Source organism: Heterocephalus glaber, unplaced genomic scaffold, assembly GCF_053883595.1.
Source record: "Heterocephalus glaber isolate CG9 unplaced genomic scaffold, H.glaber_assembly_v1.0 deba00001428, whole genome shotgun sequence".
In the NCBI taxonomy this organism is placed as follows: Eukaryota; Metazoa; Chordata; class Mammalia; order Rodentia; family Bathyergidae; genus Heterocephalus; species Heterocephalus glaber.
Genome location: NW_028258293.1, coordinates 26,328,940 through 26,355,742, shown reverse-complemented (window position 1 = coordinate 26,355,742; position 26,803 = coordinate 26,328,940). Strand labels below are relative to the sequence as shown.

General features: G+C 39.6%; 1 protein-coding gene and 1 pseudogene across 3 annotated transcripts in view; one reads left to right on the top strand and one right to left on the bottom strand.

Moving 5' to 3' along the window:
• Positions 1–26,803, top strand: part of Stim1 (stromal interaction molecule 1) — a 232,239-nt gene that overhangs the window by 69,257 nt on the left and 136,179 nt on the right. The window lies entirely within an intron of this gene.
• On the bottom strand, positions 23,086–23,465 carry LOC110345563 (histone H4-like; annotated as a pseudogene).

The window sequence follows — 26,803 nt, the reverse complement described above, 5'->3', positions numbered from 1 at the left end:
AGGATTTGCAACTTTATTCTTTGGGCAATGTGGAACCACTGAAAAGTGTTAAATAAGGAACAGACATAGTAATTTGCTTCTAGTCACAATGACCTTGTTCCAAGGAAGCTGAGTTAGGAAAGGTTAGGGAAGAGTGTGGCAATCAAAGAAGGGTCTAAGCCTATGCTTGCTAAAAGCCAGAGGAATCTGGCATATTGTCCTGAGCAGAGATGCCTAGGGACTAGATGAAGGCTGACTTCATTGAAAGCAAAGGGGTTTTCCTGGGTTCTTTCTGAAAACCAAGAACCTCTAGTCCTGTGTGGTAGCATTCCTGTAGTCACAGCTACTTGGGAGGCTGAGGCAGGAGGATCAGTTGAGCCCAGGAGTTTAAGACCAGCCTGGGCAACATAGTGAGACCTTGTCTCAAGAATTGCCCAAACCCAAAAACTAAGAACCTTGGTGGGTGCACAGTATTGTGAATGTACTAAATGTCACTGGATTGTTCACTTTAAAATGGTTAATTTTATATTACATGAGTTTCACCTCGATAAAAAAAAGCCGAGCATGGTGCTGCATGCCTGTAATCTCAGCACTTGAGAGGCTGAGGCAAGAGGATTACCATGAGTCTAAGGCTAGTTTGGGCTACGTAGTGAATTCGAGGCCAGCCTGGACTACAGAGTGAAACCCTGTCTCAAAAAAAAACAACAACAAAATAAAGATCCTTATCTTGCCTGAATCTTTTTAGAAGTGGGCCTGATATAAGAGAAATATAACTCCCAACCTGCTAGATGTGCTGAGTTTGTGTCTCCTGAGATCAAAGAATGAATTCTAAAGGACAAAGGAGGTTAAGAGGAGGAAAGGTTTATTGAGAGACCGGTCCTGAGAGACAGGAGGGGTCCCTGCAGTGAGTTGTCAGCAAAGCCCTTTGTCAGAGTAATTTATACAGCAAAGTCACAATGTGAGTACAACATGGGCCAAATTATAATCAACCTATAGGATTACAAGTATAGCTGCCTACCTAATATTGATCCAATAGGGAAGTCGGTCAGGTAGCAAGGGAACATGGAAAGAACAAAGGCATTTCTGGGAAGGGATGGGTCTGCATGCTCTGGTCACCCAACTGGGCAACTGATGCCTACCTAAACTTCTTGGACGAGGTAGCTCATGGTTTCAGAGATTTAGTCCATGGTGGACAGGCTCCAAGGCAGGAACAGAATGGCAGAAGGGCATAATGGAGAATAGCTGCTTGCTTTGTGGAGGCTGGGAAGTACAGCACAGAAGAGCATCAGTGAGAAATATACCCTCCAAGGCATGCCCCAGTGACCCACCTTCTCTAACTGGGTCTCACCCCCTAATGTCTATGAAAATCAGTGGATTAATCCACTGGTGAGCTAGCATCCCCATGATTCAATCATCTCTGCAGGAACTTCGTAATACAGTCAGATTGACATCTAAGAATAACTGACACACTGATGCCCAGATAATTCCCTGAATTCTCTCATATATTAAAAAAAATTTCTGAGGTGAAATTCACATAACCTAAAACCTAGCCATTTAAAATTGAACAATTCAGTGGCATTTAGTACCTATACATTGTTGTATGACCAAGATCTCTGTCTAGTTCTAAAATATTTCTGACATTCCAAAGGAATACCCTTTACCTATTAAGCAGTTTCCCCCTATTTTTTACTCCCCCTGGCAACTATCAATAGGATTTTCCTACTTTGGATATTTTATATAAATAGAAATAGGATTTTCCTATTTTGGATATTTTATATAAATAGAATATATGTGATTTTTATATCTGGCTTCCTTAATTTAGCATATTTTGGAGACTCATCTAGCATGTAGCATGTATTAGCATTCCTTTTAAAAGTTTTTTTTGGGGTGGTAAAATATATAGAGCATAAAATTTTCTATTTTAATAATTTATAATGTACAATCCAATGATAGTAATTAGTATATGTGCTGCCGAAGCGAGCACCCAATGATAGTAATTACATTAGCAGTGTTATGCAACTATCACTATTTACAAAATGTTTTCATAATTCCAAACAGAAACTTTGTACCCATTAACCAGTAATTCCCATTTTTTTGTCCCTCTCAGCCCCTGCTAACCACTAATTCACTTTCTGTTTCCAAGAATTTGCCTATTCTAGATACTCATATAAGTGGAATCACGTAATATTTGTCCTTTTATGTCTATTTTATTTCACTTAGCATAATGTTTTCAAGTTTCATGCACATTGTAGCAGCCATCAGAAAACTTTACCTCCCCTCCTTTTGAGATGAGTCTCACTGTATATAGCTGGCCTCAAACTTGAAGCAATCCTCCTCCCTCCCAAGTACTGGAATTACAGGCATGCATCACCATGCCTGGCTTAACTTCATACCTTTTTATGGCTGAATTGTGTGTGTGTGTGTGTGTGTGTGTGTGTGTGTGTGTTTGTGTATATCTCTATAGATCATAATTTTTTTACCCATTCATCTATTTTTTTTTTTTTTGGTACCGGGGATCGAACTCAGGTCCTTGCGCTTTCGAGGCAGGCGGTGGAACCACTGAGCTAAATCCCTGGCCCACCCATTCATCTATTGATGAACACTTGGGGTGTTTCTACCTTTTGACTATTATAAACAGTGGTGCTATGGACATACTTGTATATGTTCTTGTTTGAGTAACTGTTTTCAATTCTTTTGAGAATTATGAGGTCATATGGTAACTATGTTTAAGTTTTTGAGGAACCAGCAAACTCTTTTTCCATAGTGGGTATGCCATTTACATCATCATCAGCAATGTAACAGTGTTCTAGTTTCTTCACATTCTTTGCCAACATGTCTTTCTTCTTCTTCTTTTTTTTAAAATTACATCTATCCTAGGGGGTATGAAGTGATATCTCATTGTGCTTTCATTTGTATTTCCCTAGTGAGTAATGATGTTTATTTTCTTTTGAAGTTCTTGTTGTCCATTTGTTTATTTTCTTTGGAGAAATGTCTTTTTAGATTCTCACTTTTTTTTTTTTTTTTTTTTTTGGTACTGGGGATTGAACTCGGGACCTTGGACTTGCAAGGCAGGTGGCAGAACCACTGAGCTAAATCCCCAGCCCTTTTTAGATTCTCTCTTCATTTAAAATTAGGTTATTTGCTGGCCTTGGTGGCACCCACCTGTAATACCACCCACTTAGGAAACTGAGGCAGGAGGATTGACAGTTTGAGGCCAGCCTAGGCAATTTAGTGAGATCCTGTCTCAAAGTATTTTTTTTTAAAAAAACCCTGGGAATATAGTTTAGTGTGAGGCCCTGGGTTCAATCCCCAGTCCACTAAGTTAAAAATAATTAGGTTGTTTGTATTTTTGTTGAGTTGTTAAAATCCTTTGTATATTCTAGGTACTAGACTCTTTTCATATATATAATTTGCAACTATTCCCTCTTATTATTATTATTTTTTGAGACAGAGTCTTGCTATGTAGTTCAGGCTAGCCTTGAACTCACTATTTAGCCCAGGCTGGCCTTGATCTGGTAGTGATCCTCCTACCTCAGCCTCTCCAAGTGCTAGGATTACAGGTATGCACCACCATGCTTGGCTCTTTTTTCTGTACATTGATTTTTCACTTTCATAGTAATGTCCTTTGATGCACAGAAGTTTTTATTTATTTATTTATTTGCAGTACAAATTAAGGGCCTTGTGCATGGTAGGAAGTGCTTTACCACCAAGCTACATCCTCAGCTCATAATTTTGATAGCATCTAATTTGTCTATTCTTTTGTTGCTTGTACTTTTGATGTGATAGCTAAGACTCTGCTGTCAAAGTCAAGATCATAAGAATTTATGCCTGTGCTTTCCTCTAAGAGTTTTATGTTTTAGCTGTTATATTTAGGTCATTGATCCATCTTGAGATAATTTTTATAAGTAGCATGAGTCTCATGTACTTTTAAACCCTGATGATATCTTGTTGGAATTTTCTCAGTCAGTAATGATATTTATTTATTTATTTATTTATTTATTTATTTATTTATTTTCTCCATTAAGTTTATTGGTACATTTTAGGTATAAAATACAGTTACATTCATCATTGGGATCTTGTACCATTACATGAGTATCTTGGTTCTTATTTTTTTCCCCTTCCCATGCCCTCCCTTCACCTCCTCCACCCTTCCCGATTCCTGGAAATCTGTTTGCATCTGTTTTATGGATTCCATTTGTTTCCTACCTTGGGATTCCATCATGTTCCTCAGATCCTCTATTTTTTTATCTGTGTCCTCTCTAGATTTATTAATCATGTCTTGCACTATAAGCACAATCTTTGCTGTTATCTGAGTAATTATTTCTGATTTCATTTTTCCCAGATCCTCTTTTGTTGCCAGTTCAGAGAGTCCAGGTGGTTGAGTATCAGATTGTTCCATCTCGTTTCCCTTTGGGGTTGCTATAGGTGATCCGGAAGTCTGTTTTTGAGGTTTGTTTACATGTCTTCTCATTTCCACGGCGGGGGTGTGTGTGTGCTTCTGCCACCCGTGAGGCTCAGCTTCTCTGCCCTAGGAGTGTGGAATGGCAGCGGGGGAGCTTCCTTCCGTATGCTGGGACTGGCTCAGCTTCTCTCCAGTAATGATTTTTAAATCTTAAGACCCTGGTATGAAAGGATAGTTTGCATTATTTTAGGTGCTGTTAGCTATTATGCAGCTCTTTACCATTTATACATTTTAGAAGACATTTCTTCCTCAAATCCCATTGATACGCATTTGACAGGTTTAGAGTCTGTGTAAAGGGTCAAACCATTGACTTTCAGGGCTGCTAGTCAGTTGAGTGACACACCCTTATGTGCCTGTGGTCGGATGCATGCCATGGGCTTGTGTCTCAGCCTGTGAGGAAAAGAAGTGGGGTGAAGTCTGATTGAAACAAGGCAAAGCTACCAGGGGTAGGGGACCCACGTGGTCAGGTACCAAGTCTCTATTGAACCGAGCCAATTCCCAGCTCTGCATGTGGTTTGCTGAGAACTGTGCAAAGTAGTAATGAGTACTGAAAAGTTATTTACTTCTTGGGGACAGAAGCCTTGATTTCAAGTTGGATGACTTAAGTCTAGACACATCTCTGAGTTTGAATATTTTTATTGATGAAATGTGAAAGAACTGACTTTGTCAAGTTATTTTGTTTTTGAAGATCAGGTGAGGTTATCAATGGATAAGTGATTTGGAAACTATAAAATGCTACACATTTTATGCATGTAATGTAAAATCAAGGAGGAGATTTAAGTTTTCATAGAAAAGGTTTGAGGTTTATTCATTAGATGGTTTTCAATTTTTCTCAAGTAATTTTACATTTGTTGCGACTCTTCCAAGTCTCAGTCTGACCTAAGTAATAGAGGGCCTTTATTGACTGAAGTTAATATAGTACCCTAGAAGTAGACCTCCTTTAAGATACAGCTAGATATAGAGAGTTAAAGAAAATGTTATTAGGATCCATTCTTTCTCTTCTCGCCTCTGCTTTCCTTTTGGTACCAGGGATCAAACTGTGGTCCTTGCACTTGCACAGCAGGCATCGAAACCCCTGAGCTAAATCCCCAGCCCTGCTTTTCTTTGTTTTGATGCCCCCTCCTTTTTTTTTTTTTTGAAACAAAGTCTTGAACCTGTAGCTCAGGCTGGCCTTGAACTTGCTGTGTAGCCCAGTCTGGCCTCAAATTCCCAGTCCCCCTGCCTCAGCCTCCCAAGTTCTAGGATTACAGACGTGCCACCATGCATAGGTTTTGGTGTCATTCTTAAGATCTTCCTATGTAGTGTTAAAGATATCAGATTTGAATATGAATTCTACTAGCTTACTTAAAGACATAATTTTACCACTGTTGGTGATAATTCTATCACTGTTGAAGGCTAATATTTCTTTCCAGGTAATCCTGAGTATGATTTGGCTTGAGTTGTGTACACATCCTAAAGTAATCACTGTGGCTGGGAGAATGCTGGTCCTTCATTGGCCAACAGAATTATATTCTACTCATGTAGCCCAGGGATCAGGGTCAGCTGCCTTGGAACCATGTGGATGGAGAGCTGGGAAGGGATGGTTCTCTAAGGGAAAATGTTCAAGAAAGAAGGGTTTGGAAGGTGGGAATGATTTAAATCAACAAAATTCATAGATGTTCACTGTATAATTGGGCCATTTTTATTTTTAAAAGTATGTTTCTGATATTTAAAAAGTCAGGAAAAGTCGAAGTTGTTTACTTGAAAAAGTAGATATTGCTGAGGAACCTGGGGGGTGCGTACAAGTAAAGAAATAGAGATTTTGTTTTCTTTTCAATCTGGAAGAAGGAGGTAAGCAGCAGAGCCAGTTTTTTGGGGACAGGGGTTTGCTATGTAGTCCAGTGTGGCCTTGAACTCATTAGGTAGCCCAGGCTGGGTTCAAACTCTCAGTCATCCTCCTACCTCAGCCTCCCAAGTGCTGGAATTACAGGTGTGTGTTGCCACACCAGGCCTCTACAAAGACATTTTTTTTAGTCCTGAAACCAAACTGTACTTTTTTTTTGTTTTAAAGAAACCATACTTGTTTCTAATATTTTGTTTTGCTTTGTTTTGAAACAGGCTTTCACTATGTAGCCCAGGCTGGCCTTAACTTACTGTGTAGCCCAGGCTGCCCTTGAACTCATAGCCATCCTCTTGCTTCAGCCTTCTGTTTCTGGAATTATAGGCATCTGTTACTGTGCCTAGCTAGTGTTTCTATTTTTTTTTTCTTTTTTGGTACTGGGGATCAAACTCAGGACCTTGTGTTTGCAAGGCAGGTGTGGTGCCACTGAGCTAAATCTCCGGCCCTAGTGTTTCTAATTTAAGTAGGGACTCAAAAAACCAGAAGATATTGCTTTACTATGTATTGGCTAATGTGAATGATTAAATGTATTTGTATTCTAAGCATCTGACCTGGGCTGTATATGCTAGAGTATATAAAGTTGTAAGTATGGTAAATTGAGTGAGGATGAATGCTGCCTCACACAACAGCCAGTTCACCAGGCAATCAGCAATCATTCTTATTTTTAAATTGAGGTAAAATTAATAATAACATAAAATTTACTATTTTTTTTTTGCTACCAGGGATTGAACTCAGTAAAATTTACTGTTTTAAAGTGTGTAATTCTGTGGTTTAAAAAATAATTTTGTGAAACCATTACCACTGTCTAATTCCAGAACATTTTTATCACTCCAAAAAGAAACCCTATACTCATTAAAGCAGCCACTCCCCATTCTCTAGCCCTTGAAACCGTTAGTCTACTTTTCACCTTTGTGAATTTGCCTATTCTTCACATTTTATATAAATGGAATCATGTCTGGTTTCTTTTATGTAATATGTTAATATATATTTATCTTTTTACTTTTTTGTGTATTATTTAGAAGTAACATTATTCCCCAGACCTACCGAGTGGTCATTTTCCATATCCTCAAATATATAATTGGGATTGACAAACTTAGCAGTTAGAGCAGCACCCACATCAGATCCTTGGCCTACTGAGTAAGAACTATTATAGTAGAGGAGCCCTAATGAAACCCTTTGAAATTCCTCCTGCTCCCTTGGCCAAAACAGTGAATGAATAAAACTATCTGGGGGGCTGGGGATTTAGCTCAGTGGTTTCGCCACCTGCTGCGCAAGCTCAAGGACCTGAGTTCGATCCCCAATACCAAAAAAAAAAAAAAAGAAAAAAGAAAAAAGAACTATCTGGGACAGATGATAGAGATTAGTGTTACTAAATATTCTTAAAGTGTGCAGGATAGTGGTTCTTATATCTACATTTAATTCATTAGTTTTCCACTTACAAAACTGGATGATTCAGGAGAATAGTGGTAGACTTCAGAAAATTTAATTTAGTAGTCCTGATGGTGGCAGCTGTGATAAAAGTGGTGTCTTTGCTAGAGCAGGTTATAATACAGCATGGGGACGTTGATTTCATGAATACATTCTTTTCTGTCTCAGGAAAAGCACTTTGCGTTCATGTAGAACAGATAACCTTTATAATTTTGACCAGGGCTATGTAAACAATTGTATCCCTTTACTCTTTGTCAAAACATAATCAGAAGAGACCTGGACCGTCTGGCCATCTCATAGACTATCACTTTGCTCTATCACATTGCTGATCAGCATGAGCAGGAAGGGGTTAGCACACTGGAAGTCTTGGTAAGATACATGTGCTCCAGAGTGGGCACTGTCACATTCTTTGCTAAAGTGGATGTACTTGGTTTTAAAATATATCTCCAAATAAAATAAAGTGAAAATGATGGTGTATGACTTCAGAGACTAGATCATAAAAGGACTATGGTTTCCTCCTTGTTCTCTCTCTGTTTCTTGGATTGCTCACTGTGGGAGAATTCCATCAGTATATTGTTAGGACACTCCAGCAGCCTATGGAAAAGCCCAGGTGGAGAACTGAGGCTTCCTGACAAAATTCCACACAGACTTGCTAGGAGTACGAGTGGGCTACTATGGTAACAAGTCCGCCAGCCCCAGTCAAGCCGTCAGAGGACTATAGCCCTTTTAAAACCCCATTGAGAGACCAGTACATTTTCTACCTTCAGATGTCAATGTGGAGCACCACATCCTTATCACAGAGGTTATGGAGAACATATCTGAATTAGGGGCATTAGTTAGACGAACCTGTTGTTTTGTGTATATGCAGAGTGATTAAAATGAATATTTATTACCTTTTCCTGTGTTCAGACTTTCTTCACCTAAAATACCAGATACTTACTTTCAACTGCTTTTGCAGCTTACCCTAGGTTGTTTTGGTTTGACCCACTCACCAGACTGACTCTGAAGAGCTTGTGATGCAGAGAAGCAAGGCGGAGTGGTGTGGTCCATGTATAAAGACTGAGTTCCCAGAGCAGCAGTAGCAGTGGTGTTAAACTGCCTAGGATAGTGGAGGTTGACAATGGAAGCAGAGGTATCCTAATCAGACTAGTTCTGCTACCTGCATTCATCCCTGGTTTCTCACATTTCAGCCACGGGTCGAGTTACACTTCTGATAGGTTCTTTTTTTGTTTAGCCAGAATCAGTTTTGGTTGTTGAACTAGCAAACCTTGAACTTGCAACTATGAGCCCTGCTGATAGGACAGCTACAATAGCCTGATGTGTTTGTTTCATGGTAGGATAGAAAGGTCATGGGAGGGCGGGGGATTTAGCTCAGTGGTTCTGCAGCCTGCCTTGCAAGTGCAAGGACCTATATTCGATCCCCGGTACCAAAAGAAAAAAAAAAAAGAAAGGTTATGGGAAAGCAACTAAAATGTTTGAACTTTGTTGGCTCCCTCTCCCCTTGAGGGTTTTAGGATTCTTCTTTCCTTGGGCCTAGAATTGTGCCTGGCATACAGTAGGTGTTAAGTAAGCCTTTGTGGAATGACTGACTGATGGCTACTGCCAGTATGTACCTGGGACTCTGCTTTTTCTCAGCTTCATGGCTGACTAACCTCCCTAATTAAGAACACTTATTTTCATTAGATACCTTAATATGAATGTGAGCCCATAAAACAGTGAAATTTTACTGGCTTGGAAGCTGTTGTTTTAAAAACTCGCTTGGCTTTTCTGTATGCTATGAATATTTTAGTTTAGCCATGGGATGTGTATGTGTTTATGTGTGTGTACGCGTGTGTGAGGGACTACACCTCATAGGGCCCAATGAGCCAATAAGAACCTGAAGCTGTCACAAGGCTTTCCTGACTTTCTGGAAGCAAATCTATTCTTGAATGTTCCTCATGGAGCTTGTTGGTGGAGTAAACAATAGAAAAAACAAAAAAGCACACAGACAGTTGCATACACACACAAATATAGAATTGTATTTAAATTTCATATCTGCTACCTAATAACTTTGTGATTCTTTTTTTTTTGGTACTGGGGCTTGAACTTGGGTCCTTGTGCTTACGAAGCAGGCAGTGAAACCACTGATCTAAATCCCCGGCCCCAACTTTGTGATTCTTGATAAGTTTCCTACAGATGTCCTGCTTAGCTTTTCCCCCTGATAGTAGTGCTAAAATTGGGAAAGGCAGGAAGCATAGGGCCATTTCCTTTTTTTCCTATTTTCATTTTAAGGCATTCAGAGCAGAGGCTCCAGATTTGTCCTTTAAGGGACTGTACAGGAACTGGCAGTTAGCATCCCACATGTTTATTCCATGAAATCATTTGCTTGCATTTACTGAGCCCCTTGCTGGGTGCTATGAGATAATGGCATCCCTAGGCTGGAGATGTTGGGACTTGGAGAGGTTGCAATGGCTTGTTCCCAGTTCATTATGTTCCTCACCCCTCTTCCTGGTGGATTGACTAAGGCCAATGGCAGAGGTAGTACATCTGAGATCTCTGTCTCATTGTCTCTAGAACAGTGTTTTAGTTTGGCTTCTTATAAATCAGGGATGTGGATTTTAAGAGGAAGCTCTGTGAACAAGTTAATCAAGATACAAGGATTATCTGACCTAGCTTCTTTAGTTTCAGATGTATAGATGAGCCTAGAGAGCAGTGACTTGTCCAGTGTTTAATCTTGAGTTAGTGGGTATCTGTTTTTTCCTTCATTTTGTTTTTTGGTTTTTTTGGTACCAGGTATCGAACTTGGGTCTTTGCGCTTGTGGGGCAGGGGGTGGAACCACTGAGCTAAATCCCTGGCAAGTAAGTGGGTATCTGAAGATATTTCTAAAGGCAAATTGAAATCCCAAAAAGGCTAAGCTCCATGTGAGGCTTACTGTAACATAAAGCTAGCAGATTAAGGAGGGTGTGTGATTTATTCTGTTGTTTCCTTCCCTGCATCTTGGAAAGGTTCAGCTCCTCTGGTTAATTTTTACATCTGGTGCTGTGGTTTGCTCCCACATTTCACTATTTAGGTTGGATGCCATTATGTAATCTTTGGTCTGAAACACACCCCAATCCTAAATTGCCTGTCTTGAGCTATAGGTTAACCAAGTTTTCAGACAACAATCCTGAGCCTCTCTGGACACTTGAGCAGGCTAATAATAGATCTGAAGTTCTGGGAGAGCCTTAGTCAACCCCCCCTCAGCCTCACTGCTGGTAATTTCTTCAGTGCTCAGACAGCAGTGACAGAGAATGGAAACAGGGCAATCCTCCCATCCCCTTTTAGGAGGCAGTGCAGGTCCATGTCTATATGAGTAGCTTCTGGGCCTCATGGATCTCTGGGCTGTATTGGGTCAAGTGAAAGTGCTTAGTGTTTTGAGGAAATAGTACCCTTATGACCTGGGTGGGATTAAAAAAAATAAAAATGTGTTGGACCCAAGGTATTATATTAGATGCTTTGCACGTGTTGCTGCAATCTTTCCTACAACCTTATGAGGTAGGTTACTGCCATTTTACAGAGAAGAGTACTAAAACTCAGAGAGATTGACTAAGTAACCCAATGTCACACGGCTAGCTAGACTAGAATCTAGGGCTTTTTGGAATCCTGATTCTATCTTTCCTAAATCATAGTTCCCTGTTTATAACTTTCTATAGTGAAAAAGTTTATTTTGACAGCTATCATTGGGGACACTTGTATTACTGAATTATCCCATACAGCTTAGGAAAATAGGGCAAACCTAAAGGGAGGAGAAGAAGGCTTATCAGTCTATTGGCTACAAAATTTGCTTAATGGATGTAGCAGGATTATTTTACCATAAATTCATGTGAACTTAGTGAGCCCAAGTTGGATAACGGGCTGTCCTGCAGGTTAATAAACCATATTCTTTAGTATGGCATATACAGAACAGGGCAAGTCTTTCCTGCTTCATAACCTTATTTCTTCTCACTTTCTATCATACAGTTTTTTCTTTTTTGGTACAAGGGATCGAACTCAGGACCTTGTGCTTGCGAGGCAGGAACCAGCACCACTGAGCTAAATCCCTGGCCCTATCATACAGTTTTTTTTTTTCCTATTGTTCACTAATTCTGCTGTCATCTTTCATTCATGCGCATTTATAGGCACTATTAAGATTCTAGTAAAAAAAATAAGTATTGTCAATTTAGAGATGAAAAATTTTGAATCCCAGTGTCCCAGAATTACTTGGGACTGGAGTTCTGTCATTCATTTATTCATTTGTATGTTCATTCATTACTTTAATATTGGGTACTACTTCTGTGCCAGGTACTGTACTAGGCCGTGGGAATCAGTATGATGAACAGGAAAGATATTGTTCCTGGTCTCCTGGTGTCGTAGAGAAGGCAAAAATGAATCAAAAATTGCAATAAAGTCCTTATTATGATGAGAGGGTACATATAGCAGGCAAACTTAATATTGTTTAGAGTGATAGTGCTTAATGCTTCTTAATATTATTTAGAAAAACCTGACATTATCTGAGGAGATGACATTTAAATTGAGACCTGAAAACTGAGAAGTATTAGCTAAGTAAATGGGGTTAAGAAATTTAATTCTAGGTGTCAGGAAGAATATATGCAAATGCCTAAAGTCCAGGCAATAGGGGTAAAGCCATGTCCATGTCAGTTCATTTATTCAGCAACTATTTACAACTGGTTATAATGCAATGTGGAAGGTTCTGGAGACATAAAAAAATAGGCATAGTCTCTATCTGTCCCAGTGAAACTCAGTAACGAGTAGTGATGTCACTTCTTGGTAACCATGGTGGTAAGGTCACCCTAAATCTTGGACTCAGTCTCCTGGGTCTCATGTGACAAGACTTAATACCTTGAGAAAAACTGTCTGCCCTTGAATGTTTGCCCACCTGTCAAGCAAAGAGGACACAGACCTCAGCTGGAATGTGTACCATTTTCTCTTAACTCTGGATTCATACTCACTTGATCTTTGATTGATGGGACTCAGCTATAGACTAAATATTTGTGTCCCCTCATATTCATATGTTGAAATCCTAACCCCCAATGAGATGGTATTAGGGAGGTTGAACCTTTGGTAGATTAGGTCATGAGGACAGAGCCCTCATGAATAGGGTTAGTGCCCATGTAAGAGACCCTCAGAGAGCTCCCTTGCCCCATTTGCCATGGGAGGTCAGTGAGAAGTCATCCATGAAGCAGGAAATGGGCTCTCCCTAGACACTGAATCTGTTGGTGCCCTGATTTGGGAAGTGCCCTGATTTGGTGATTTCCCAGCATCTATGAGAAATATTTGTTCTTTAAACCACTGAGTCCATATTATTGTTATAATAGCAGCCTGAATGGACTAAGGCAAACTGTTACCAAGAAGTGTGGGGAGGGTGCTACTATAACAAATATCTAAAAATGTGGTAGTGGCTTTGTAACTGGATAATGAGATGCTGGAAGAGTTTGGAGGTACATGCTACAAAAAGCCTATATTGTCATGAACAGACCTGTAAAGGTGATTTCTTTTTTTTTTTTTTCCCATTAAGTTTATTGGTACATTTTCTGTATAAAATACAGTTACATTCATCATTGGGATCTTGTGCCATTACATGAATATCTTGATTCTTTTTTTTCCCCCCTTCCCTTGCCCTCCCTTCAGCCCCTCCACCCTTCCCTATTTGCAAAGATTTTGTTTCCATTTTTTTCCTTTTCTCGTATTTTTTCTTTTCCCTTTTTTCCTTTCCCCTACCCCTCCCACTTCCCCTGCACCTTTAAACATTTTCTTCCTGTTACAAAATATCAATTATACATTTTAAAATTACAATATCAAGATCTAGGAGACATTACCACAGATTTTACAGAATTTAAAAGGATATAGAAAGCATATTACAAAAATCTTTTTAAAAATAAATTTGACAACTTCTAAGAAGTACCTTGGAAGACAAATTAATGAAACTAACTCTAGAGGAAATATAAAATTTGAATAGCACCTATTAAAGAAAGTATAGTCCTAGCTTGAAAACCTACCTATATGACAACAGCAGGCTCATATACATTTTAACTGATAAATTATATCAAATAATTAAAGCAGAAAAAAGAAGGAACGCTTCTCCCCTCATTTTAGGAACTCAACATTGTGCTAATCCTAAAACTGGATAACGATAATAGAAGAAAAAGGTATGAACATAGATAGAAATTTGTTTAACAAAACAAACTATTAGAAGTCAGATCTGGCAGTGCGTAGAAAGTGGTTTTGTTACAGGGATGGCAGTGTTGGTTCAGCATTGGAAGATCCACCCCCAAAAGTCATCATTTTAACAGAAGAAAGGAAAAAGCCATATGATCCTGTCACTAGTTGGAGAAAAAGTATTGGACTAAATTCTACAGCTGTTCATGGTAAAAGCTATCAGGAGACTAGAAGTAGAACAGAGACTTCTCAACAGATTAAAGACATGTACTCCATACTTCCAGCGAGAACACCTTATATGAATGGAGAATATACAATGCTTTCTCCTTAAGGTGGGGAACAAAGGCAGATATGCTTACTCTTTATCTGTCCATTAAACTTTGAAACCTAGTCCCCACCAAAATAGTCTGGCAATAAAATGACACAATTAGGATAGGATTGGCATGGTGGCATGGCAGAAGGAAAATCTTTATATGTAGATGAAATGATCATCTACAGAGAAAATACTAAGAAATCTCTAGGAGCCCCTAGAACTTGTATTTGAATTTAGCAGGATTAGAAAACACAAGGTATATATAAAAATTCAGGTCTGTGTATACTTGCTATAAATGAAGAATTGGATATTGAAATTTTAAAGTTATGTAGGAGTACAAAGGACCTAGAAAAGTTAAAAACAAAAACAGTGTTGGAAGATGTTTAGTACCTAATTTTAAGACTTCTTCTAAAGCTACAGTAATCAAGGCAGTGTTGGTGTAAGGAAAGACATATAGATCATTGGAATAAAACAGAGAATCTAGAAATAGAACCACACATATATGGTCCACTGAGTTTTGAAAGATTATTTAACATTAGCATTTTATAGAATATAAACTCAATTCAAGAGCCGAGGAAGAGATAGTGTCTTCAGCAAATGGCACTAGAACACCTAGTATCCATATATAAAAATTAACCTCAACCCTTTATTTCCATACATGAAAATAACTTGAAGGGATCCATGAACCAAAATATGAAAGCCTGAAAGTATACAACTTTAAGAAATTATAAGGGAAAATATTTATGAATTCAGGGTAGGCAAGAACTACCTAGGTACAAAAAACATGATGTATAAAAGAAAAAAATTGATAAATGAGATTCCATCAAAATTTAGAACTTTAAATGACATCATTAAAATGAAAAGTAGCCAGACCATATTTACAATGCATATAACCTATGACCAGAATATATAAAGAATTCTTAGAGCTCATTAATAGACAACCTAATTAAAAAGTAGACATAAGAAGATGATAAATAGCCAGTACAGCACAAGGAGAGGTGTGCAATTCTAGAATCAGAAAAATGCTAATCAGTACAATAACAAGATTGAATTATACACTCATTAGGGAGATGAAGTTCAAAGTTTTAAAAGCCTTGTCATGACTTTTTCTTTTTGTTGGATTCTCCCCCTTTGTGTTTAATTTGTCATGCCCAATAGATTCATTCTGCTGTGTTTCCTGGGGTTGTGATCCTCAATGTCTTTTCCTAGGGTATTGTCTAAAATATTTTGGAGTGCCGGTTTGATATTCGTGAAGTTCCTGAGGTGCTCTTTATCACGAAAGTATCTTATTTCTCCATCAATTTTGAAAAATAGTTTTGCAGGGTATATCAATCTGGGTTGGAGGTTGTTTTCCTTTAGGGCTTGAAATACATCCCTCCAAGCTCTTCTTGCCTTGAGGGTTTGCATTGAGAAGTCTGCTGTGATTCTGATGGGCTTTCCTTTGTATGTGATTTGTTTCTTTTCTCTCACTGCTTGTAGAATTTTGTTCTTCTGTTGGATTTCTGGAATCCTAACTATTATATGCCTATGTGTAGATGTTTTTTGATCAAGGCTAGCTGGAGTCCTATATGCCTCACTTATCTGTATGTCAAGTTCTTTTCCCCTCCTTGGGAAGTTTTCTGCCATCACTTCTGTGAACAGTTTTTTAATGTCATCTGCACACTCTCCTCTTTCTTCATTGACTCCAATCAGTCTTATGTTATTCTTCTTTGCGTCGTCTAGCAGCTGCTGGATTGATTTCTCATGTTCCTTTACAATTTTAAAGGAATTTTTCTTTTCCTGGTCACTGATTGCAATCTTTTCTTCTATATCTGAAATTCTATCCTCACATTGGTTCATTCTGCTGCGCAGACTTTCGATGGAGTTTTTGATCTCCTGGAAATCTGTTTGCATCTGTTTTATGGATTCCATTTGTTTCCTGTGTTGGGATTCCATCATATTCCTCAGATCCTCTATTTTTTTTAATCTGTGTCCTCTTTAGATTTATTAATCATGTCTTGCACCATGAGCAAAATCTTTGCTGTTATCTGAGTAATTATTTCTGATTTCATTTTTCCCAGATCCTCTTTTGTTGCCAGTTCAGAGAGTCCAGGTGGTTGAGTATCAGAGTGTTCCCTCTCGTTTTCCTTTGGGGTTGCTGTAGGTGATCCAGAAGTCTTTTTTTGAGACTTGTTTATGTGTCTTCTCATTTCCATGGGGGTGGGGTGGGGTGGGGTGGGGGTGCTTCTGGCACCCATGTGGCTCACCTTCTCTGCCCCAGGAGCTTGGGATGGCAGTGGGGGAGCTTCCTTCTGGGTGCTGGGACCGACTCAGCTTCTCTGCCCTAGGAGCTTGGGATGGCGGTGGGGGAGCTTCCTTCCGGGTTCTGGGACCAGCTCAGCTTCTCTGCCCTAGGAGCCTGGGATGGCAGTGGAGGAGCTTTCCTCAGGGTGCTGGGACCAGCTCAGCTTCTCTGCCCCAGGAGCTTGGGATGGCGGCGGGGGAGCTTCCTTCCGGGTCTGTAAAGGTGATTTCTGATGAGAGCTTAGAAAGAGGAGAGCAGTAGAGAAAGCCTCAATCTTTTTAAAGAATATCAAATTAATCCTGGACAAGGTGTTGTTAGAAATATGGATGGCAAAGGGCAGAAATGAAGAACATGTTATTAGATATGGGAGGAAAGATGATCCTTTGTTATAAAGTGGCAAATTACTTGGTTGAATAGGTTTCCTGTTCTTATGTATGTGTTTGTATATATGCTTACACATGCATGTGTGTTCATGTTCTATGTTCTGAGGAAGGTAGAACTTGCACCTAGTGAAATAGTTTTTTTTTTGGTACTGGGGATCGAACTCAGAACCTTGCGCTTGCAGGGCAGGAATAGTACCACTGAGCTAAATCCCTGGCCTGAAATGATATTTAGTTGGAGCAATTTCTAAGCAAAGTTGTTGAAGGTGCAGCTTGGCTCCTCCTGCCTATTTAGAGAAAAATGCAATAGGAAAGAAATGACTTAAGGAATTGTTAAGCAGAAAAGGAACTAGAAGTTAAAGATTTGCAAACTTCTCAGCCTATCTGTATTGCAAAAAAATGAGAAAACATGTTTGGAAGAGAGCACTAACGATGTGGCCAAGTGACTATTTGATAAGATTAATATAGTTGTGGACCAGCTCTCCAATCAGCCATCTCAACAGAAGCTAAGCACTATCCTTCAAGGTAAGAGAATGAAGTGGGAGGTGATTCAGAGATCACCAGAGCTGACTCCTTGGCTTCAAAAGGGGAAACTATCACCTAGCTTTCAACAGGCCACATGGCCTCTTCCTGAAGTTATCAGGACAGTGTGATCCAGATCTCTGGGGGCAGGACTGTCTGTAGCCTTGTGGGCCCAGACCCTTTCTATCAAAACTGTTAGGACAGGACCACTACCGTAGTGGAATGAAATTCTTGAAAGTGGAATCCCTGCCCCATAAGGCCTCCAGGGTGGACCGCTGAGCCAAAGAGGATAATTTTTGGCTTTAAAACTCTCATGGAGTTTGCCTTTTATATGGACTTACTTGGAACTCATTATATATTTCTTCTTTCCTGTTTCTTTGTTTGGAATAGAAATGCATGTTCTATGCCTATCCCACCATTATATTTTAAAGTGCATCACTTCTTGGATTTACAGGTTCACAACTGAAGAACAATTTGCTTCAGTATGAATCTTACCTTGAGTTTCATCCATATCTGATTTAGATGACATTTACATGAGACTTTAGTTTTCAGGCTTTAGAGTTGACGCTGGAGCAAGTTAATACTTTTGGAAAAAGAAATGAGAATTTAAAAAAGCTTTTGCAGCTCTGGGATATAGTAAATGTATTTTGCATGAGAGAAGAACATGATTGGGAGGGGAGAGGCAGAGACAGAATGCTATAAACTGAATGTTTGTGTCACCCCAAAATTCAAATGTTGAAATCCTAACTCCCAACATTATTGTATGTGATGGTGGGGGCCTTTGGTGGGTCAGTAGGAGGACCAAGGATCATGAGGACCAAGCACTCCTGAATGGGATTAGTGCTCTTATAGAAGAGACCCTCAGAGACCTCCCTTGCTCCTTTTGTCATTGGAAGACAGTGCAAATATGGCCATTTGAGAGCAGGGCATGGTGGCATATGCCTGTAATCCCAACACTCTGGGAGGCTAAGGCAGGAGGATCACAAGTTCTAGCCCAGCTTGGGCAACTCAATGACATAGTAAGACCCTGTCTCAAGAAAACCAAAAACCAAAAAACCAAACTGGAAATGTAGCTCAGTTCAAAGGGCCCTCATCAGGTACTCTGTCTGATGGTTCCTTGATCATGGGCTTCCTAGCTTCCACTGCTGTGAGAAATGAATGTTTAAGCTACCCTGACTATGGTATTTTTGTTTTAGCAGACTGAATGGATGAAAACAGGCTCATATTTGTTATTATAATTGATGATTGGTCTCAGCCTTATCCATTGTTTTAAATATATTTCAAGTGGTATTTTAGCTCTGTTTTTCTGAGTTCTGATAGAATTCTTGGTGGTTACTTATCTTGGACTATGCATTGCATAATTCCAGAGTATATCCTTCAGATAGACTGTTACAATTTGGGCCACCCTCCCCTAAGGAAGCAACAGTGCAACATTGTGGTCATGGTTAAAGAGAAAGGAAGTAAAGTTAAATACTGACTGTGTATCAGGTGAGGTGGTTTGTATTCTTCATTTAGTACATCCAGCAATGCCTTTCGGTTAAATGCTGTTATTATTTTCATTTACAAAGGAGGAGAGTAAAGTTTAGTGAACTAAGTCAGCTTGTGATGGCTTAATATTAGAGCTCAGATCTAACTCTAAAGTCCATGCTTTTCTTCTGCTCCAACATTTCCCAATGTAGTTGCAGACTTCAGGTCTTGTGTGTCTTGTTTCCATGGCTTTTTTGGCCTTGTTACCAAGATCTGCTTGGCCTTTCTGTGTCAGTAACCTAAGGATTTTCAGCATGGCTGAAGCTCAGGAGTGTGTCCTGCTTGGGAGATAAACGAGTCTTTTTTCCATCTAAAATTTATTTTTGTGTTTAGCATGATGCAACTATATAGCTATGACTGGAATCATTTTTAAAGAGCAAGTTAGCTCTGGATTTGTTGGGCTGTCTTTCTTACTTCAGCTCTCATGGTATTCTCAGGGGATAGACACTGGAGATGGCTCACTAGAAATGAGTTTGAGTGGAAAAAAGCCTTGGAATTAAGTCCTTGGAATTGAACTTGAGATTCCCTCAATTGTTCTAAATGGCAAGGCTGCTGTGGTTGATTAGGTATTTGTAAATTAGTACAGAATGCCTATTTTCTAAGGTCCTAATGTTATTCTTTCAGCTAGAGATACTGGATCTATTGACCTCAGATATTTTTTTTCCCCTTCCCAGAGTTGCTGTGTGTGTGTGTGTGTGTGTGTGTGTGTGTGTGTGTGTGGTGGAAGAGGCATGTATATATGGTTTTTTTTTTTTTTTTTGGTACTAGGGATCGAACTTGGGTCCTTGTGCTTGTGAGGCAGGCGGCGGAACCACTGAGCTAAATCCCCGGCCCGAGGCATGTATATATGTAAGGCAGAGTTTGGGGAAAAAGATGGGAGAGGATGTGGGAGGTGTTATGTGTCCCTTTACCTGCTTTTGAGCTTTTTTCTTCTTTTCTTCTCTTGGAAGTTTTGTAGTCCCATTTAAGAGGTAAAGTCCTAAGTAACACGAGGATGCCACACTCATCCATCCTGTGTTCCAGCTCTACCAGACTGCTTGCTGTTCTTGAAGTATGACAGGCCTTTTCATATCTGAAGTCTCTGTACTTTCTGTTCCCTCTGTCAGAATAGCCTACCCGTCTTCTTAATCCCATGTGTCCCTCTTTCATGATCCATTTTACATGTCATCTTTTCAGTGATACCACCTTTGATCTCTTCTTTCTATGGAGGAAGTCACATTCACTTTTGTGCCTTTGTAGCACTTTATAAAGGCCTTTTGTTACATTTAGCCATCTGTCTTCCTCTCCACATCTTGAACCTCTTAAGAGCAAGAAGCTGCTGGACACAGTGGCACATGTCTATAATCCCAGCTACTGGGGAGGTTAGGGCAGGAGGATTGCAAGTTTGAGGGCAGCCAGGGTGACTTAATAAGACCCTGTCTCAAAATTTAAAAATAAAAAAAAAAAAGTTTGGATATAGCTCAGCATTCCCATGTGTTCAATCTCCAGTACTGGGGTTGGCAGAGGTACATATGAGGAGAAAGTACAGGAGATTGAGTTAATTTCATCTATCTCGCACAAGCATAGGGTCTGAGGGAGACTAGAGTATAAGCACTGAACAATTCAATTCACCACAGAACATCAGCGTATCAGTGTACTGATGCCTAAACTGGAAGTTTATTGTGCACAACTATTTTATTTACCTCTGTAAACTAAAATGATTCTTTTCACCAATTCACTGTACTATGTATCTTGAAGGCCCCATAGCCCTTTCAATATGCATGACAGTCTAACTCCCAGGGAGAACAGAGCACAGATGTTGTCTTTGCCTTAGCTTGCCCTTTACCTCATGGTGCTCTTCTAAGCTCCTGGACCTGACCCACGGAATGGGAAGGGAGGAAATGCCAAGAATGAGCCTCTCTTGGCATCCTGACTCCTTGGTTCACAGGTTTGGCCCTGTGGGGCAGCAAAAGGTGAGAAAATGGAAATGAACCTGTTCTCTATAATAGTAGCTGAAAGGGAGTGCCTCCAGATTGTTAATGCAGTCATGTTTCAGCTGCTGCAGTGAGGCACTCCCTGTTGCATTCTGGATCTAAGGCAGAATCTGTTTTTCTGAATTGGCTCACATGGCTTGTCCTGAGATTTTTTAAAAGGCTGACACTGAACAAGTTATCTTAAACTTGTTTTTCTACCATTGTCAGGCAACATACTGTGAGATTGCTGTCATCTCTTCATTTTAGATGGGGAAAGTGAGGCACGGGACTAACTCATGGTCATGTGATTTGTGTCAGCTGAGGCTAGACATTAGTTGTTCAACTCTCTACAAGGTGCTCTCTTCACTATTCCATTATGCTTTTGATAACATTTCTTTTTTCTGTTTGTGATTCCTGTAGATTTTTGAAGTTGGTAAGGGTGAATTAACAAGGAAACCTGTTATCTTTTCCTTGTTACTCTTTGGTATCTATACATCTGGATAGAGGGGCATTGAGGGAAGACTTAGTGAAGGACTGAATGAAAAACAAATTTGAGCCAGGAAGAAGTCACTGTTTAAGCCACAAGAAGACTAAGAAAAGCAGATCTTTTCCAGTTTGATGGGAACATCCTTGGCTCTGGTGATTATTCTTGTGGTTTGGCTTTCCTGGTATTAAATGCAGCCTTTGCTGGAACATGGAAGGAATTTGCTTTGTAACACTGGTGTTTTATCTGGTGAGCTAGCTCCATAATAAAATTTCTGGGAAAGTGCCGCACCTGTGGTAGCTGAGGATGTCTTTGGACCTTTAGGCCTTTTTCTTATTCACCAAGAAAAGTCACAGGACATAGGGACTATGTGCAATATTATAAATAAGTAACATTTGTTAAATGGTTACTATGTTTTCTGGAACTATTTTAGAATTCTTTTAATCTACACTTTCCTCCCTGAGTAGTTACTATAATTTTTTGTTAACTTTTCAAATTGACTTAATTGAGATATAATTTACATGTAATAAAATGCTTTCATTTTATATGCTCAGTTTGAGTATACTCCTGTGTAACCTCTCTTCTGCAAACAAGATACAGATATTTGTATCAGTAGGTACTTTTTTTTTTTTTTTTTGGTACTAGGGATTGAATTCCTGTGCTTGTGAGGCAGGCATAGCACCAATGAGCTAAATTCCCAACCCAGTAGGTACTATTATTGACCTCATTCCCCAGAGGGGAAACCTGAAGCATAGAAAAGTTTAGTGACTTGTCCAAGATCCCATAGGTAGTAATAGAGCCAGGATTTAAATGACTGTGTGGCTCCAAAGCCCCTATTCTTGAGCCCGAATTATTTTTTTAAAAGACTTTCACTCCTAGGGTCAAGTGATCCTCCCTACCTCAGTGTTTCGATTATCTGGGACTGTAGACATGCACCACTGCACCTGAGTACAAGCCCATATTCTTTTTTTTTTTTTGGTACCAGGGATCGAACTCGGGTCCTTGTGTTCGCATAGCAGGCGGCGAAACCACTGAGCTAAATCCCAAGCCCACGAGCCCATATTCTTAACTAACGTGCTGTGTTACCTTTTGTCTCATCTGTGATCCAACTATTGCCCTTCTTACCTTCATGGATGAGTATATCAATAAGTAAGAGGACATAGGCTTAAAGTCTATCCACTAAAGGGGATCCTTAGGGAGCAAGAAGTCCAGAGATAGACAGTGGGGAGGCATGAAGCAGTTATCTAAGTACCTCTACAATTTCAGGTCCAAAATCAGTCAGAGCTGCTTGCTTTTTGCCCAGGTTTTGTCTCTTTAGGCCTGTGAAGAATGGAGTGGACTAGAGTGCCTTATAACAAGGTTATCAGTGTGATATATCTGAAAAAGGGGTTGGCTCCTAAGCAAACATAACTGATGTATGTAGGTATGGAGGATAAGCACAGATCATAGTCTCATGTTCATAGTGATCTGGGTAGCAGGCCTCCACCAGTTCTGGACATAGTGTTATAAAGGCAATGTGGGAAGACTAAAGCATGTGTAAATTGGGCAGCCAAGATTGAGGGAACCTTGAAATCAGATTGAGGAGGGGTTGAAGGAGCCAGGATTGGATACTGTGAAGAAAAAATGTAATCAGTGTCTTCATATTCTTGAAAAGCTACTCTTAGGAAAAGATAACTAACTTATTTTTCTTTGTGGCTTCAGAAGACATGATTAGAGCCCAGTAGGAGTGACAGTATAGTAGATTTTGGAAAAATTGAAGTACAATGGATATGACATTGTTAAAAGGTTTTGAGAGGAGGTTTAGCTGCCAGAGCTGTAGAGCATGCGTCCCTGGTGCTTGAGTGCGTAGACCACGGCCATGGCTGTGACTATCTTGTGCTTGGCATCCTCTGTGTAGGTGACACCTTGTGTATCATGCTCTCCAGGAACACCTTCAGCACCTCATGTGTCTCCTCGTAGATGAGGCCGGAGTTGTGCCTGATGTGGCTGCAGTGCCCTGGTTGTTGTCGTGTAGCACCTTGTGATGGTGCTTGGTACCACCTTTACCAAGGCCCTTGCCTCCCTTGCCATGTCCAGACATGATGAAGCTGCTACTAAGAGACTTCATCAGCTTGGTATACAAATAAGGCCAGATCTCATTTCAGTATTAAAATTAATCTCTGGAATGAGTATATCTAGAAATTTAGTGTGTCTTCCTTGAAGACTTTCTTCCCTCTTTCTCTTTCTGTAGTATTCAAGAACTGTAAGGGAGTATTAAGTCCAAGGGAGTCAGATTTAGTTCCAAATAGAAAACTAAGGAATCTTACTAGTTTGCTAATGGACTCCATTTTTAGCTTCTGTTGGTGCTACATAGTATGACTTTTAAAAATGGATCATTCACAGTGTGCATTTTCCTCATTTAGTGCAACCATGAGAACTAGGTTCTGCATAAGTCACAGTGATTCTATGAGGGAGGATAATCATACTTCTTTAATGTCATCCTTGGCCTAGGATCTACTGTGCTTGAGCTTGCAAGGTAAAAGTACAAGTTTATAGGTATATAAACTCATCTATTAGAGGAGGGAACCCCCATAGTACCCTATTGACTGAGTCTAGAAGTGTTTAAAACTTCAACCACATTCTAATTCCAGAACCAAGCTGAGCACGCTGGTGCCTGCCTGCAATCCTAGCTATTCATGAGGCTGAGCCAGAAGGATTGCAAGTTTAAGACTTGTTTGGCCTATTTAGTGAGATCTTGTGTCAAAATAATAAAGTAAAAAGGTCTGCAAATGTATCTCAGTGATAGAGCTCCCCTGAATTTGATCCCCAGTACCACACATGAAAACAACAACAACAAATGAAACAAAACAACAATAACAAATTAATTCCAGAACTAGCCTTCTCCCGGGATGATTTTGCTTACCTATTGAGCTTAGAACACCTATTCAGACTTTCTCTTACCTCAGTGTGAGCACTTCCTGTTGGCATTTAGTGTCCCTTTAACCTTACTTAGGATCTCAGTCTGTTAGAGAAATTCTAATAGCATCAGACTTCAAAAGTGAGGGGGTCAGTGTTTCAATATCTCTCCCCAGGAGGGCTTTGGGTCCTGTACGTTTTTATATTCATTTTCTTCAGCTTTGCATTCCAAGGGGTATTGGGAAGTCTTTGCCAAGTCACAAAAAAATCTCATGGTATGCTATTCCCAATGGCAGTATGTGCCCATTTGACTTATATTTTATGGTTAAAAGAGGAGTTCTCACGGACAAGAGTCTGCCCCCAGATGATTTGATACTTCTAAGAGAAGGATGACACTTTAAAATGGCGGTTTCTCTAACTAAGGTAGTTTTAATTTTTGTTTAGTTTGGTTCCTTGTTATACAAGGTAGATTTTAAAAAATTTATCGGAATTTACTTTCTTTTATGTTCCAAGGGATTGAACCCAGGGCGTTGTGCATGCTAGGCAGGAGCTACATCACCAACCCACTGAATTAACCCCAACCCACTCACTGGATGGTCTTCCTTCCAGAATAAGCAAGGTTAGCATTAGAAGATGTGAGAAGGGACAACTGGACCATGTAGTCTAAACTTGGATCTTAAAATTCCTTTCTCCCCAAAAGGACTCTTCCTAATTATTTTCATTACTACCTTACTAGTTTTAGCAATGCACTGATCTCTCATTATGTTTGATCCCAAGTTGGGTATAGGAACTTCTCTGTATTACCATGTAACAATGCCCTATTAGAATGTTTAGATAAGAATTTTCTAAAAAATAAAGGAAATCAGCAGGAAAATAAACATAGTTATTGAAACTAGATAATCTAGTTTATAAGATAGCACTTTGTGTACACATAGGCAGAGTCATCATGATCATGAGGCTGTATGCTGGAAAAGAGATGAGAGGGCTATGAATTAGGATGAATTGGACTCCAGAAACCTGTCTAGCTTTGACATTCTATGATTCTTCTATGCCAGTGGTGGTGAACGTATGGCAGGTGTGCCTCAGCAGGCTGTTTGTATCACTGAAAGCTCTAAAAGGTTCACCTTCACTGTTCTAGGCATTTCTAATCTGGTAATTCTAGAACTGACTTTGTACTGTGATTCCTGGAAATCTTCTAGGCCCAACAGTGAGGTCAAAAAAGTGGGTGACTCTTACCTAGTTGAGGTTACCAGTTTTCTCATTTCTGCATTTCTCCCCTAGGCCAGAGAAATACAGATATAAAATACAGCCTCTATTATGATATGTATATTTTACTACAGTTTGAAAAAAACAGCTATATTCTTTGCAATGATGTTAGTCTGTCATTTCTCATTTGACTCAACACCTTGTGATATGAGCAAGAAAAGTATTTGTTAAGGTGGTTTTAGGGATGAAGAAATTGAGGTCCAGAGAAGTTAAATAATTTATTTGCCCAGATTACATACTAGATTAGTATCTTTAGTCCTCTCAGCAAGAACTAGAGTCCAGATTATGTGTTTACTTAGTATTTTTTCTCTTATGTTATTCCTAACACTCAAAGCTTTCCATGGATACCTTTCAGGTTGGCTTTTTTAAAAAAATTGACCTTCTCTTTGGATTTCCCTCATTCTGTAGCTGAAGCTGTATGCACTCGTTAGAGATCATCATCCCAATTGTGTTCCCTACTGAGTGGGAAGGGAAAGAAACATCTCACCCACTGTAATTCTTCTTTTGTTGCTTGTTTTCTGGGATCTTCATATCGTTGCTGACAAGAATGACTCATAGACTTCACTATGTGATATTCTGGGTTAAGAGAGCTTTTTCCTTAGTTCTAAAAGAAATTCGTTAATTGTTATGTATGGTTGAGACACAGCTGTTTAGCAGCTTTACCCAGAACACGATAATTCTCTCTTCTAGTTGAGCCCAGACCTAACAATTTGGCTTGGTAAAACTCTGCTGCCATGTTAGGCCTGGCTATGTAGTCAGTGTTCTAGGGGAAGCCTTTGGGGTGAGGGGAGAGGGACTCAGAATCTATCTGGGTAGATAAGTCATACATAAATAGTAAAATAATTTGAGACAGTTTTGAATAAAATGCAAAATCAAATTGTATACTTATAAATATTTAAATGTGGAGAATAAGTGATAAAGGGCTTAGGGCATGTGCTTTAGAACTGTGGGCCATTGGCAAGCTAACAAAACTCCTCTAACCACTTTTTCCTTACCTATAAAATGGTGATAACAGTAGCATCACAGGGCTGTGAAGACTAAATGAGTAATGTGAGTAAAGTACCAATACAGTGCCTGATGCATGGAAGGCAGACTCTTTTTCAAGGAGTCTGTGGAGGAGCTAGATTTGGAAGGTTGATTTGTATCTTTTGTTGTTACTTGTTTGTTTTATTTTGTTTTGTTTTTTTACAGGAACACCAAAGTGAGTCTTTATTTTAGCAGGGCCCATGCTTCATTGTGCGTGAGTGTGTGTGTGTG